The 12809-nt window shown below is 42.3% G+C and overlaps 1 protein-coding gene across 1 annotated transcript in view; it reads right to left on the bottom strand.

Moving 5' to 3' along the window:
* Positions 1-12342, bottom strand: part of MFSD6 (major facilitator superfamily domain containing 6) — an 87503-nt gene extending 75161 nt beyond the window's left edge. The window contains exon 1 of the mRNA XM_015110501.3: positions 11985-12342. The gene's annotated coding sequence lies outside the window, so the exon portion shown is untranslated. The remainder of the gene's footprint in view (positions 1-11984) is intronic.
* Positions 12343-12809: the final 467 nt, after the last annotated feature.

The raw sequence follows: 12809 nt of genomic DNA, 5'->3' as shown, positions 1-12809 counted from the left end.
CTCGGCTATTCTTTTTAGTTGTTTGTGGAGACAGGGTCTCACTATATTGCCCAGGCTGGTCTTGAACTCCTGGGCTCAAGTGATCCATTTGCCTCAGCCTCCCAAAGTGCTGGAATTACAGCTGTGGGCCACTGCGCCCAACCACTCTTGTCATTCTGGTGGACCTTCTCAGGCTCCTAGTAAAACCTGAGTGCTAGATCACAGGAAAGCTGATCCACAACCTTGGTTGCCCCATCTTAACAACATATTTGCACTTTAACAGGGATTCAGTGGGCTATACTATCATACTATTACCAACTACAACAACACTTAAGTAACACTTGCGATGACCCTGGCATGCATTACCTCATTTCATCCTCATAACAGTTCTCTGGGGTGGAAATGATTACTTTCTCAGTTTTACAGATGAGGAACCTATGGCAGAGAGAAGGCAAATAACCAGCCCAAAGTCACATAGGGAATGAGTAACAGTGCTGCTCTTAGCAGGTCTGACTCTCAGTGCATTGTATAACTGTGAGACAGGGATGCCAAAAATTAGGTCTTAGGCCTCAAAGACTTGGTTTGTCATTGACAAGATAAACCTAAAATAACTCTCTCTCTCTCTCTCACTCACACACACACACACCCCCCCACACACCCACCACTAAAGGGTTAAATGAAAAGTCAGAATAATGGAAGAAAAGCCACATAGTCCTATATAATTTATTAACTAAAAGATATTAGGGACATTAGGCATGCTTCCGGAGTTCCAAGTAGGGTGTCCATACTTCAGACAGGGGTTGTCAGGAAAATGAGGGCTTAAACTGAACCCTGAAAGATGGGCAGGATTCACTTAGGCAAAGATGAGTGGGAAAACTATTCCAGGGTAGAGGAAAGAAAAGGCAGCAGAGGATCCATAAAAGATTTATTCCAGGACTAAAGGGCATATGAGGCCACCCAGACAGCAACAGACGGCACAGGGCCTTGAATACCAGGCTGAGGGACGACAGAACACAAAATACAATGGAATTATACTGAAAAAAAGACATGCATTTGAACAACCAAAAAAACCCTACAGCTATAGATCGAGCACCCTCTAGTAGGTAGGACACATGCTGGAGGCCACACAGTCCCTGTCATGACACCCAGAGGCGAGAAGAAGACGGGGGCACACACAATTACAACACCCCGTGCTCAATGTTCAAACAGGAGCAAGCGCAGGTGAGGTACACAGAGGGTCTCTGGGGTGGAGCCTCAAGCCAATCTTAAAGGATGAATAGATGGCAGGGTTTTGCTACTGCAACCTTGCTAAGGATTTCCCAACATCTGAACTTTCATTTTGGTGTACTGATCTTATCATTTATGATCCAGTACTGAAGTCCTGTGATGGCATCATTTCAGAACAAACAGTACTTTATGAATTCACTATATCTAATGGACCTTTCATAACATCTGGAAATATAATACACTGGAAACATTTTCCTGACTCCTTCCTCTACTTCTAGAGATTGTTCTCACATCTACTGTAGGATTTATAGGTAATTTTATTGCTATCTTTTTACAGATACCTCATCTGCCCAACAAGACTGTATAACCCTCAAGGGAGGAATCTAGTACATAACGTATTGCCCTTTACCCCTGTAAGCCCTCAATACTGTTTATTTTTGACAAGCACCTGATGACAATATATATATATAAATGTTTATTAAAGTTTAACATGATCAAAAATTAATTTTAGGAAGTAGAGTCAAAAGAAGTCCCAGTTTCGTCCCCCGGCTTTGATAAATCAGTGCCTCTTTAAGCCTCCTTTTCCATACAAACTTAAGTCAATTAACTCCCAGAAGGGTTCTAGAGCTTAAATGAAATAAAGTATGAGAAAGCAATTCTGTTAATGTAAAAGCAACATATGAACATTTGGTGTTGGTGGTAGTTGTAGTTTTATTCCAGCTATTTCATTAAAACTCTGGGTCTTACTTTGCAATTATGCCAAAAGCACTTTTCCCAGAATTATTTGGCACCACCCTTGAACTGGGCCAGCATTTTATCCATCTATGCTCATGAATTTATGCTCATGTCTGTTTTCATGTCTACAGCCTGATGGGGGGCTGTGAGGCACTGGTTCACTGGAGAACACACTATTGTATTATGGACTGGAATGATAATTCATTATCTCCAGGAAAGAAATAACTATTCATTTAAAACATTTTACTTATATTTGTAACATCATAAATCTGAAAGAAAGGACCTGAAATCCTCTCTAACATTTACTTTCAACCTGCTAACAGGGTGAAAAAGGAACAAATTATTTTGATCTCATAAGGGTTGGAGGAAATAGCTTATAACCATAAAAGTGGCTTTAGTAATAAAGACCAACTAGATTTTCACTTTCACTTTGTGGAAGAAAATAATTAAATGCCAATTAAAAATGTATAATTTAAGTTCTTCAGACCTTATTAGTCATCATGAAGCAGATTGCTATTTATTAGTTTTAGACTCCTGATTAAATATTGTGCCAATATAGCATAATTTATAATATAAATTTGAAGCAGGCCCCAGAACTTCATTTCCTTCTACCTTTCAAATAAGCTTCCTGTCTTAGAACAAGCCCAGCAGGAGGAACAAGTAACAGTTCACATTACAGAGTGAAAAAAAAATTTTTTTTTTAGAAAAGATATTTATATCTTGTTTCTCCAACAAAAGAATTCCATAGATGTTCAAGATACAAAGTGAAATTAATTGAATTTGCTGCTGGTACTCTGCATTTATTTGTTAAGAAGGAATACAATGTAGGGATTTAAGGGGGTCACAGAAGCTTTGTGACAGTAATGTACATTCATCTATTTCTAAACAAGTATCAGTAGCCAGGTGGGGCAACAAAATTGTTTGTTCAGGGTAACCAAATTAATGAAAAGGCAAGGTTTCCAATATTCACTGTATTTCAATTACTGAAACTTAAAACCCTTTCCCCATTGAAATAATATTACAAATAGCAAGAGTACCCAAGTTAACTGAACTAACAGTGCTAAGAAGCTGAGGGTCACAGAGTACATACTTTTTTTTTGTTTTTTTTGGAGACAGAGTCTCACTCTATCGCCCAGGCTGGAGTGCAATGGCACGATCTTGGCACACTGCAACCTCCCAGAGTGCATACTTTTTAAGAGGAAATTCTTCCTACTTTTCAGTCTGGGATGCCAGCAACACATCTCACCAAGGCACCCCCACCCCAAGCTTCAGGACCTACTCACTTCCCTAGAGCAGCGAGCCACAGCAGCATGCCTGGGATCCCCAGCCACTGGCTTCCTCCAGGGCAATGGTTCCAACATGTGAGAACCATGGAGTTATTGCCAGGGTTCTCTGATAGCCCTAACTATATGTCACACTTAAATACATACATTGAACTGATTTTCAAATGTGCATTGGTGCTACCATCATACATTTATTTCTCTAATAAACATTAATGCAATTCTTATTAGCTTTCTATCATTATGCATTTTCTCAGATAGGACACCCTAAAAGCACAGCTATGACATGTGGGAGCCTGCGAATGCTGTAACACTAAAATGGTGTCTTCAGATTCCTTATAAGTGATAGGACAGGTGAGACGTTAGCAGAAGAGAGGAAAGAGAAAGTCCCGAACTTGATCAGCAACATCACAGGCCATAGCAAGTTAACACTTACCATTTGAAAGCTGTCTCCATATAAAATTATCTACTATTTTAATACACAAGATTTGTTTCTTTGTCAGGAAACTAATTTGGGAAATCTCAGATTTCTTATCTTTTCATAGCATAAAACAAAGGATTTTTAAAAGCTCGGTGATTGAAAGCAGTTATTTAAGGTTTCACAGAAAGATTTCCTCAATAAATTATAGTTTGTCATACTTTAGAAACAATTTAGACCGAATGTACACTTTTTTAAAAGAAAAAATTACAATTCAATTTGAAAGGTTTGTTTTGTTTTTATACCTACTTATGTGAATCCCTCTTTTATACACAAATACACAATCTTTTCAGAAAAGAACTTAGGTAAATACAATTAGTATAGGATTATAAGTCCAAAATCTAAAAATCCTAGGAACACAGAAAAATAAGACTGGAAAAATAAGAATTATAATGAAAAACAAAAGCACAACTCTGGGTATTAGTAATATAACATTAGGTTGTAGTTCTAGTATATGCATTATATTAATACCATATTTATAATGGGTCCTTGATAAATGCTTATTCAAGATTGCTGCTATCACTTGGCTATTTCAACACTATTAGACACTCAGGAAGTTAAGAAGGTTAAAGAAAGCACAATCTATACACAAGGCAGTTTAAACAGAAATGTGTGGGTGCTTCTTTCTCAGAACTTTTATGAGTTTACAACTGAGACCAGAATATAGATCTCAAGGTTTATAACACACTTTCCTGTAGCCCTGGACTATCATCAGTTATTTTTACTTACATCCCCTAAATGTGCTACAGTCTAAAAGAATAATTTATATCCTTAGTACATTCCCATATATGTAATTTAAAATTGTTTTATTTTGCTATTAGGGTTCTGATAACTTGAGAATTACCATAAGCTATCAATTCTAATGATATAATTACTTTCAGAAAAAGGTTTATTACTTAGCCCATAAAAGAAAAAAGTGGCTGAGCACAGTGGCTCACATCTGTAATCCCAGCACTTTGGGAGACAGTGGTGGCAGGACCGCTTGAAGCCAGGAGTTCAAGACCAGCATGGGCTGTTAAGCAAGATCCCATGTCAGAAAATTTTTTTATAATGAGTCAGGCATGGTGGTTCACACCTGTGGTTCTAGCTACTCAGGAGGCCAAGGCAGGAGAATCACTGGAGCCCAGGAGTTCAAGGCTGCAGTGAACGAGGATCACACCACTGCACTCCGGCCTGGGTAACTGAGAGACACCCTGTCTGTAAAAAAATAAAAATAAAAAAGATAGATACTTGAACATACATACCATACCAATAATTTTTTAAATGGAAATATTCAATGCTGGTGAGTATGAGAATTGACAGGCTCTGTCATTTACTGAGTAAAAATATAAACTTTCTGAAAAGCAAAGACTTAAATGTAAAGATTTTTATTGCAACAGTTTTCACAATAATCACAACTGAAACAAAGTAAGTGATCGATAATAAGGACAGTTAAATAAGTTATAGTGAAAATAGGTAAACAAGCTATAGAGAAAAAAAATCTTATATCCTTATGATGGGAAAATAGAACTTAACTACTTGGGAAAATGCATCATGTTAAATGAAAGAGCAGGACACAAACCTCTAGATATAGTACAGTTTATATTTGTAAATCTATGTGGTTCAAATAAAATGTATTTTAGAAAAAGACTCGATGAAAATGATACCAAAATGTTATCAGGGATTATCTCTGAGTAGTAAAATTTGGACCTATTTAATATTTTTCTTTTACTTGGCTGGATTTTTAAAAAATTATTATTTATCACTTTAAAAATATACACTTAAAAAGGAATTATTTTAAATATAAAACATTTGAGTGACAACTGGGAGGTCCTTGTTCCAGGAGTTCCTGAAAAACTATAGAGAGTTATTAAATTGAGGTCTGATCATTCATCTAATGCCTTGTGCTTCTCAGTATACACAATTGAAAGGGACTGTCACAAGGACTTCGAGACACTCTTAAAAGACATACACACCTTTAGCAGGGAGCCTCATTACACAGAAAATAAAATTGAAACGTGTCATGTTTACTCATTCAAAAGAACGATAATAAAGTCTTTTATTTAAACTCCCTTATAAATGTGAATTGGGGCATATTTGTTCATTAGTTAAACACAATTGCACAGGCATGATTTTGAAATAGAATTAAGAAAGGCACTCTATGATAGCTAAAGAAGCTTGCCTTTGCTGAATTGGAGCATGTTCATCAAGAACACAGCACTTCTTTATTTTATATTCCAGGATACATGTGCAGGACATGCAGGTTTGTTACATAGGCAAACGTGTGCCATGGTGGTTTGCAGCACCTACCAACCCATCACCTAAGTATTAAGCCCCACATGATTTGTTATTTATCCTGATGCTCTCTCTCCCCCGACCACCCCACCCGCCAGATAGGCCCCAGGAACACAGTACTCCTTAAAAGTCACAGGCAGCATGCATGTCACTTTGTATGATTCTGCTTTATGTGTTTTGTGTGGTGGCTTCTTCCTTTGCTCTACATGACAGAAACGTGTGTACCTTGAGGCCAAGTATGTTCTACTTTAACTTTGTCCCTAAAAGTGCCCTGAACAGTTAAGAATTCCCAGCATGACTCATAGAGACTCACTCCTGCCACTGCTCCAGTGCTCAGTTTGTCCTGGAATCCTGGGCCCTACCTGCCATGTCTCTCCTCTTCACCCCACAGTATAGCAGGGCTGACGGTACATTGGTTTATTGGAGCTCAGAGAGAGCAGACCCCGTGCAGAGAGGAGTGCACCTGCCTGTGGAGGAAGGTCTCTCTACATAACCAACACAGACTGCTAACTACCAGTCCAGGCTCGTCACTCACTTTCCTTTGGCACGGTTAACCCACACATCGGGCTTGTTCAGGCAGCACCAGTGCCTCCTTTTCATCCTCCTCACAGCCACACACCAGAGCTCCCTCTGCCCACTGCTGATTCATAGTGTCCCTGTCTTTCCCTCTCTTTCCCCCATCCCACTCTTGGTCTCAGATCAAAATGCTTCCAAACATTTCCTCAGAGTCATTCAGAGTTGGACTTTCCTGTTTTGTACTTGCCAAATGTTTCCTGAATTGGTCTCTCATTCTGAAACATGCTCCACAACGAATGTCAAAGAAAGCCATCTCTGCCCCCCTTAATTCAATTTTTTCCACATCTCTTGAACATGGTTTAAAAACCTGCTAAATTTCTTCCCATTTTTGCCCTATTCTCTCGCATTCTATCCCACCCCTCCCATTCTAAAATGTAGCAGGACCACCAGGTCACAAGGTAATACAGAACTCTCACTCACATCTCTTCAACACACTCATCAACACGTGGCTCAGCTGGATTTACATCATAATGGATCAAGGCAGACAGAGGCTACTTTGAACACATACAACATGGGGATGTAGTTTTTGTTGGTGCTGAGGTAGAGGTGGGGGTTCGGGAGGGTGTGCTCTTTTTAAAGCCGTAATGTAGCAACCAGTATCTATAGCAGGCACATATTAATATAAAGACTTAAGAACAGAAAACCAAACACCGCATGTTCTCACTCATAGGTGGGAACTGAACAATGAGATCACTTGGACTCAGGAAGGGGAACATCACACACCGGGGCCTATCATGGGGAGGGGGAGGGGGGAGGGATTGCATTGGGAGTTATACCTGATGGAAATGACGAGTTGATGGGTGCAGCACACCAACATGGCACAAGTATACATATGTAACAAACCTGCACGTTATGCCCTACAACTTAAAGTATAATAATAATAAATAAATTAAAATATATATATATATAGACTTAAGGTTTAGGTGTTCCATGTTTGTAATTATTTATTATTTGTTTGGCTTTTCTGTTTTGGCCTCTGCACCAACAAATCAAACATCACTTGTCTGAACAAATGACTGGTAGTTTCCAAAAGTTGCCCAGCCAACTTGAGACAATGCCATTTTGCAAAAACAGTAAATAAATATCATCCAAATGTGGGCAATCAAAAACAGCTACAAAGCAAATGTTACTGAATCCAGCAGTGGGGTTAAGTACTGGATAATGTATCATTCAGAATTCAGGAAAACAAATCAGGCTGACACAAGCCCCTCTCACCCCCAAAATGCCAGTAGAGTAAATGGGAACAGATAGCTAATGTTGGATAATTAAACATGGAGGAATTATAAACTCAAAGGGAATGTTCTTGGTGGAGGCATTAAGGTGTTTTCATTGCCCCACACAGAATTCACATCAGATGTGTTTGTTTGCTTTTCCCAGGAATCAAAAATGCTGTGCCCAGAGAAATGCCATGTTAGTTGAGTTTGAGAAACAAATTTTACCCAAACTGGCTTTGTACTAGGGTAGGACTCTGCACTTGATTTCTGCCTTTAAAGATAACTTATTAAACAAAGTTTCCTAAATTAAAAGATTGAGATTTCCTTCTGCCTAAAACATAATTAGAACCTAAAATGAAATGTTGGCTAATACCTAAAATTGTGAGAATATCTCTTCTGTAAAATACTTTTACAATTCTCTCTTTCTTAAGATTACCTACTACCACAATGATAATTAACCAAGTTTAAGCATGTGTTTTCTTGATTCTGAAAAGTCTGAATGTATTACAGCTCTGGATTTCTAAGTCTGGGCAGGGAAATCTATTAATTTTTAAGGATTCTAAGCAGTGGTTTTAGTTAATTTTACACAGAATTTGATAGAACTGTGGGATGGCATTTAACAAGTACATATGCATCAGATTAGATTAACTTGATAACCCGCTGCTCCTAAATTGTTACTAAAAATAATTACACCTAAACTCATCCAGAATACCATAATTTCATGAGATGACACAGCAGGTAAATTGGTTTCTCCAACTCCTACCTTCTACCAGATTGTTCTGTACAGAACAATCATGTGTCCAAAGACAGCCACCACTAGCAAGACCAGGAAGAAAGAAATTCTTATCACCCCTAATCAAGCAGATAAATTGTGTATGCTCCAAAGCATTCTTATTGAGGAGGAAAACTGAGGAGTTGTAGAATATGCTACAGTTACTGTTAGAAAAAGGAAAAGCCAGTCACCTGAGACTCTATACCCTTTGCCCCCCAATTCTCAGTATGCCACCTTTCACTTTCATCTCCTGAGTCTCATTTCACTTTCCTAACATTAGAGTTTAGGCACATTCAATTTTATCTTACTTTGGATTGTTATAAAGTCAATTAATTCTAGTCTTCTTCCTTTTTAGTTTATATAATAAGATAACACATGCTTGTTCCAAAAACAAAATTTTAAGCCCAAACATAACTTTATAAGGTAAAAAGCAAAAACATCCTCTTTTCTCCATCTTGTCTCACTTCCTTAAGATAGCCACTGTCGGCTGGCCGCAGTGGCTCATGCCTGTAATCCCAGCACTTTGGAAAGCCTAGGTGGGGGGATCACGAAGTCAGAAGATGGAGACCATCCTGGTCAACATGATGAAACCCCATCTCTACTAAAACTACAAAAATTAGCTGATCATGGTGGCATGCGCCTGTAATCCCAGCTACTCAGGAGGCTAAGAATAGTTTGAACCCGGGAGTAGGAGGGTGCAGTGGGCCGAGATCGAGCCACTGCACTCCAGCCTGGCGACAGAGCGAGACTCCGTCTTAAAAAAAAAAAAAAAAAAAAAGCTACTGTCAACAGTTTGGGGACAAAAGGTATATGTGTGCCTGTATGCAGGTTTAAACAAATGTATATAAATTTCTTCTGAAGCTTGTTTTTTCTTTCTTTCTTTCTTTTTTTGAGATAGAGTCTCGCTCTGTTGCCTAGGCTGGAGTGCAGTGGTGTGATCTCAGGTCACTGCAACCTCTGCCTCCCTGGTTCAAGCAATTCTCTGCCTCAGCCTCCCGAGTAGCTGGGATTCCAGGTGCCCACCACCACACCCAGCTAATTTTTGTATTTTTAGTAGAGATGGGGTTTCACCATCTTGGCCAGGCTGGTCTTGAACTCCTGACTTTGTGATCCACCTGCCTCGGCCTCCCAAAATGCTGGGATTACAGGCATGAGCCACGTTGCCTGGCCATTTTTTTCATTTAATATACAGCATCTTGATTTTTCAGCCAATGTACAAAATAGCTAGCAGACACACATTTATTGCATTTCTTCCTTTCCCTACAATGAGATTGCCAAATTAAGATTTACTGTCAAAGGAAGTAAAACAAAAAAAAAAAACCTGTCAGCTTCATATTGCCTTCAATCTGTAACTGGTGAGGACAAAATGGTAAACATACACACATTAATATACATACATAATAAATACATAAATTACCCTACATGGCTAAATGTTAACATAAGTAATACATGTACATTGAAATGAAGTTAATTTTCAAGGGCAAGAAGCTAAGGAAGGCATCTGCATAGGTGGAGAGACTTAATGGGTTCTGATTAGTGAGGGACACCATGTGGAAATTTCCTGGGCTTTGGAGTCAGAAACATGAGGTCAAATCTAACTCTACCTCTTACTGATTATGCGGTTTGTGTAAGTTGCTTAACCCTTCTAAGCTTCCCTTTTGTCATGCACAGAACTAGGGGAAATACTTATCTTACAGAGATTTAAATATTAAATGTTTAAGATGGTGTCTTGAACATAATAAGTACTTAAAAAATGCCTTAATACTGTTAATAATCCAGACACCATATATGATGGAATTGGTGATCCCATACTTTCAACACCACAAAATACCTGTGAACTCTGGTTTTTGTCTTTGTGTTTTATTTGCCTTCATGCTTTTATATTTGTATAGACATGGAAAGTGCCTTAGAAATAAACTGCTGTAAACATAAAGGACACACAACTACTTAGTAGCTTTAATGCATTATTGAAGTGATGCTCTCTCCTCCTATTTCCCCAGAGCATCTTGCATTGGGCTCATTAACAATGTCCCATCCTTCCCCTAAGCAATCCTAAATTTTACTTACACCTTGTGATAAATATAAGCCATCTGACTACCACTAAATAACTGACAACATCCTCCACCTCTGCTAGCAGCTTGACGTATCAAAAGCCATGCTTCTCAAAGAAGAGGATCCTATCCTCTTTCACTTAACAAGGCTAAAACAGATGCATACACTTTTAGCTGGCTAGTGCCCACGACTTGGGGAAAGGACCTACCAAGTACACATCTCCTTTTATTACATATTTTAGTCAACTGTATGTCCACCTACCCTTCACATTTATCTATACTTAAGAGGTTAGATTTCTAGAAAATCATGCACTTCTAGAAGGATTAGGGGAAATTTTGGCCACTATACTATCCAACCATCCTCTTTTCCATGTGAGAAAACAGGAAGATGTGACATGCCCAAGGACACACAGCTATTCAGATACCAGTTGAGATTACAACTTCAACTCTTTAAGTCTTTTGCACACTAATAAGCAAGGTATGTGTTCCAGTAGTTCTGTGAGGTGCTTATTCAATCTTTTTGGATGAAAAGAAACGTCGGTGGTTGCGAATGCATAAGGGTAATTAACCCACCTGTCTGTCCCTGTGGGGATGGGATTAATGAGGGGGAAAGTTGCGTTTGTAATTTTCTGCCATCTTACCTAAATTTGCAGGAAAATTGCTCTATGGGCAATAAATATGACTCAGAAAGACTAGCAACCCCCAGTAGTATCTCAAAAGGGCTCCAGAGACCTGTTAGACCAAGTGGAAGTAAAGCACGAAGAGGGGGATGTCTGCTAGGATGGCGGCAGGCAGGGGAGAGGTTTGTTTTTTTTTTTCTGTATTTATTCACCTGGGAGGGCAGACGTTGTCAATTTCCTCCTCCTGCCACACAACTGGCCACGTCCTTGTCACTGGGGCTGTGTGGAGGTTCTCACCTCCTCCTTTCTCCCAGGGATGTTTACAGCGAAGGCGCAGGTCGGCCTGGGTGGAGGAGGACCCGGGCATCTGCGCCTCCCCGCACCCCCGTCCCCCCGTCCCCACCCGCGGCAGCAGCTGCGGGCGCCCGGCGAGGGCTCCCTGGGCAGCGCCTTTGTTTTCCCGACTCCAATTACGTTTGCGGAAGTGCTGCCAGCACCCGGCACGCTGGGGGCGCAGGCGGCAGCCTCCCCCAGCACCCCACAAAGATGACACCCGACACGGAAGCCGGGGGAGGGAGGGAGGGAGCGGCGAGTGAGCGAGGCCCGGAGCAGAGACAGCGGCGCACGCTCGTCTCCGAGCCCCGGCCACGAAGCCCCTTTCCCCGCAGCAGGTGTGCGCTGCTGAGGTGCCTCCCCGCCCTCCGGCTGGGCCCGTCCGGGGCGGGGGAGGCCAGGGCGGGTCTGCGAGCCCCTTCTCCGCACTCCGGGCCCGACTCACCTGCTGCGGCGGCGGCAGCGCTCAGCTGCGCGGGGCGCGGGGAACCCTGTCCCCGGAGCGCGGGGCGGTGGCTCGGGGCCCCGGGGAGGCGGCTGTCGGGGCAGCGCGCACCATCCCGGGCTGCTCGCGCGCTCCTTAGGGGCTGCGGCGGGCTGGGCGGGGCGCGGCGAGGGATGCGGACCGGGTGGGGCCACGGAGGCGGAGGGCCCAGCGCTCCCGCCGGCGCGACCTTCTCTCCCGCTGCGGCTCCTCCTCCTCCCCGGCCCGGGCCTCACAGTCGCCGCTGCTCACTACCGGCTGGACCCGTTTCAGGGCCGGGCGCCGAGGACCGGCCGCCAGGTGCAGCGCTCCGCCTCCTGCGGCGGCGGCGGCGGCGGCGGATGCGTCGACCGCCCGCTCCCGGCCTCCAGCCCGCCCCGGCGGCCCCGAGGGACTCCTGAACCCAGCCGGGCCGGGGGAGCTCGCTGAGTAGGCGAAAGCACTGGGCGAGGCTCCATCCCTTCCCCACTCTCCACCCCCCCGCCCCCACGCGGCTCCCGCTGAGCCCCCAGGCAATGAGTACCGGCCAGGAAAGGTGGGGGAAAATGTACTAACATCCCTTATTCTTTGAGCACCTTTTAAGTGGCACACACAATGCTAACGTGGTCAGTGCGTTATCTCCGCGTCTGTCCCTGGTTGACCCGGGAAGGAGGAGCCGGCGGGGTGAGGAAGACAAACGATCTGTGAGTTTCGGGGCTCACCAAGAAGGGGTAACACTGAGACGAATGCGCCCTTTTTCAGGAAGGTGCTACTGGCACCTTGCTGAAAAGCCAACCGTGTGTGTCG

This window comes from Macaca mulatta, chromosome 12, assembly GCF_049350105.2.
Source record: "Macaca mulatta isolate MMU2019108-1 chromosome 12, T2T-MMU8v2.0, whole genome shotgun sequence".
Classification (NCBI taxonomy): Eukaryota; Metazoa; Chordata; class Mammalia; order Primates; family Cercopithecidae; genus Macaca; species Macaca mulatta.
This window is presented reverse-complemented; position numbering and strand designations above follow the sequence as displayed.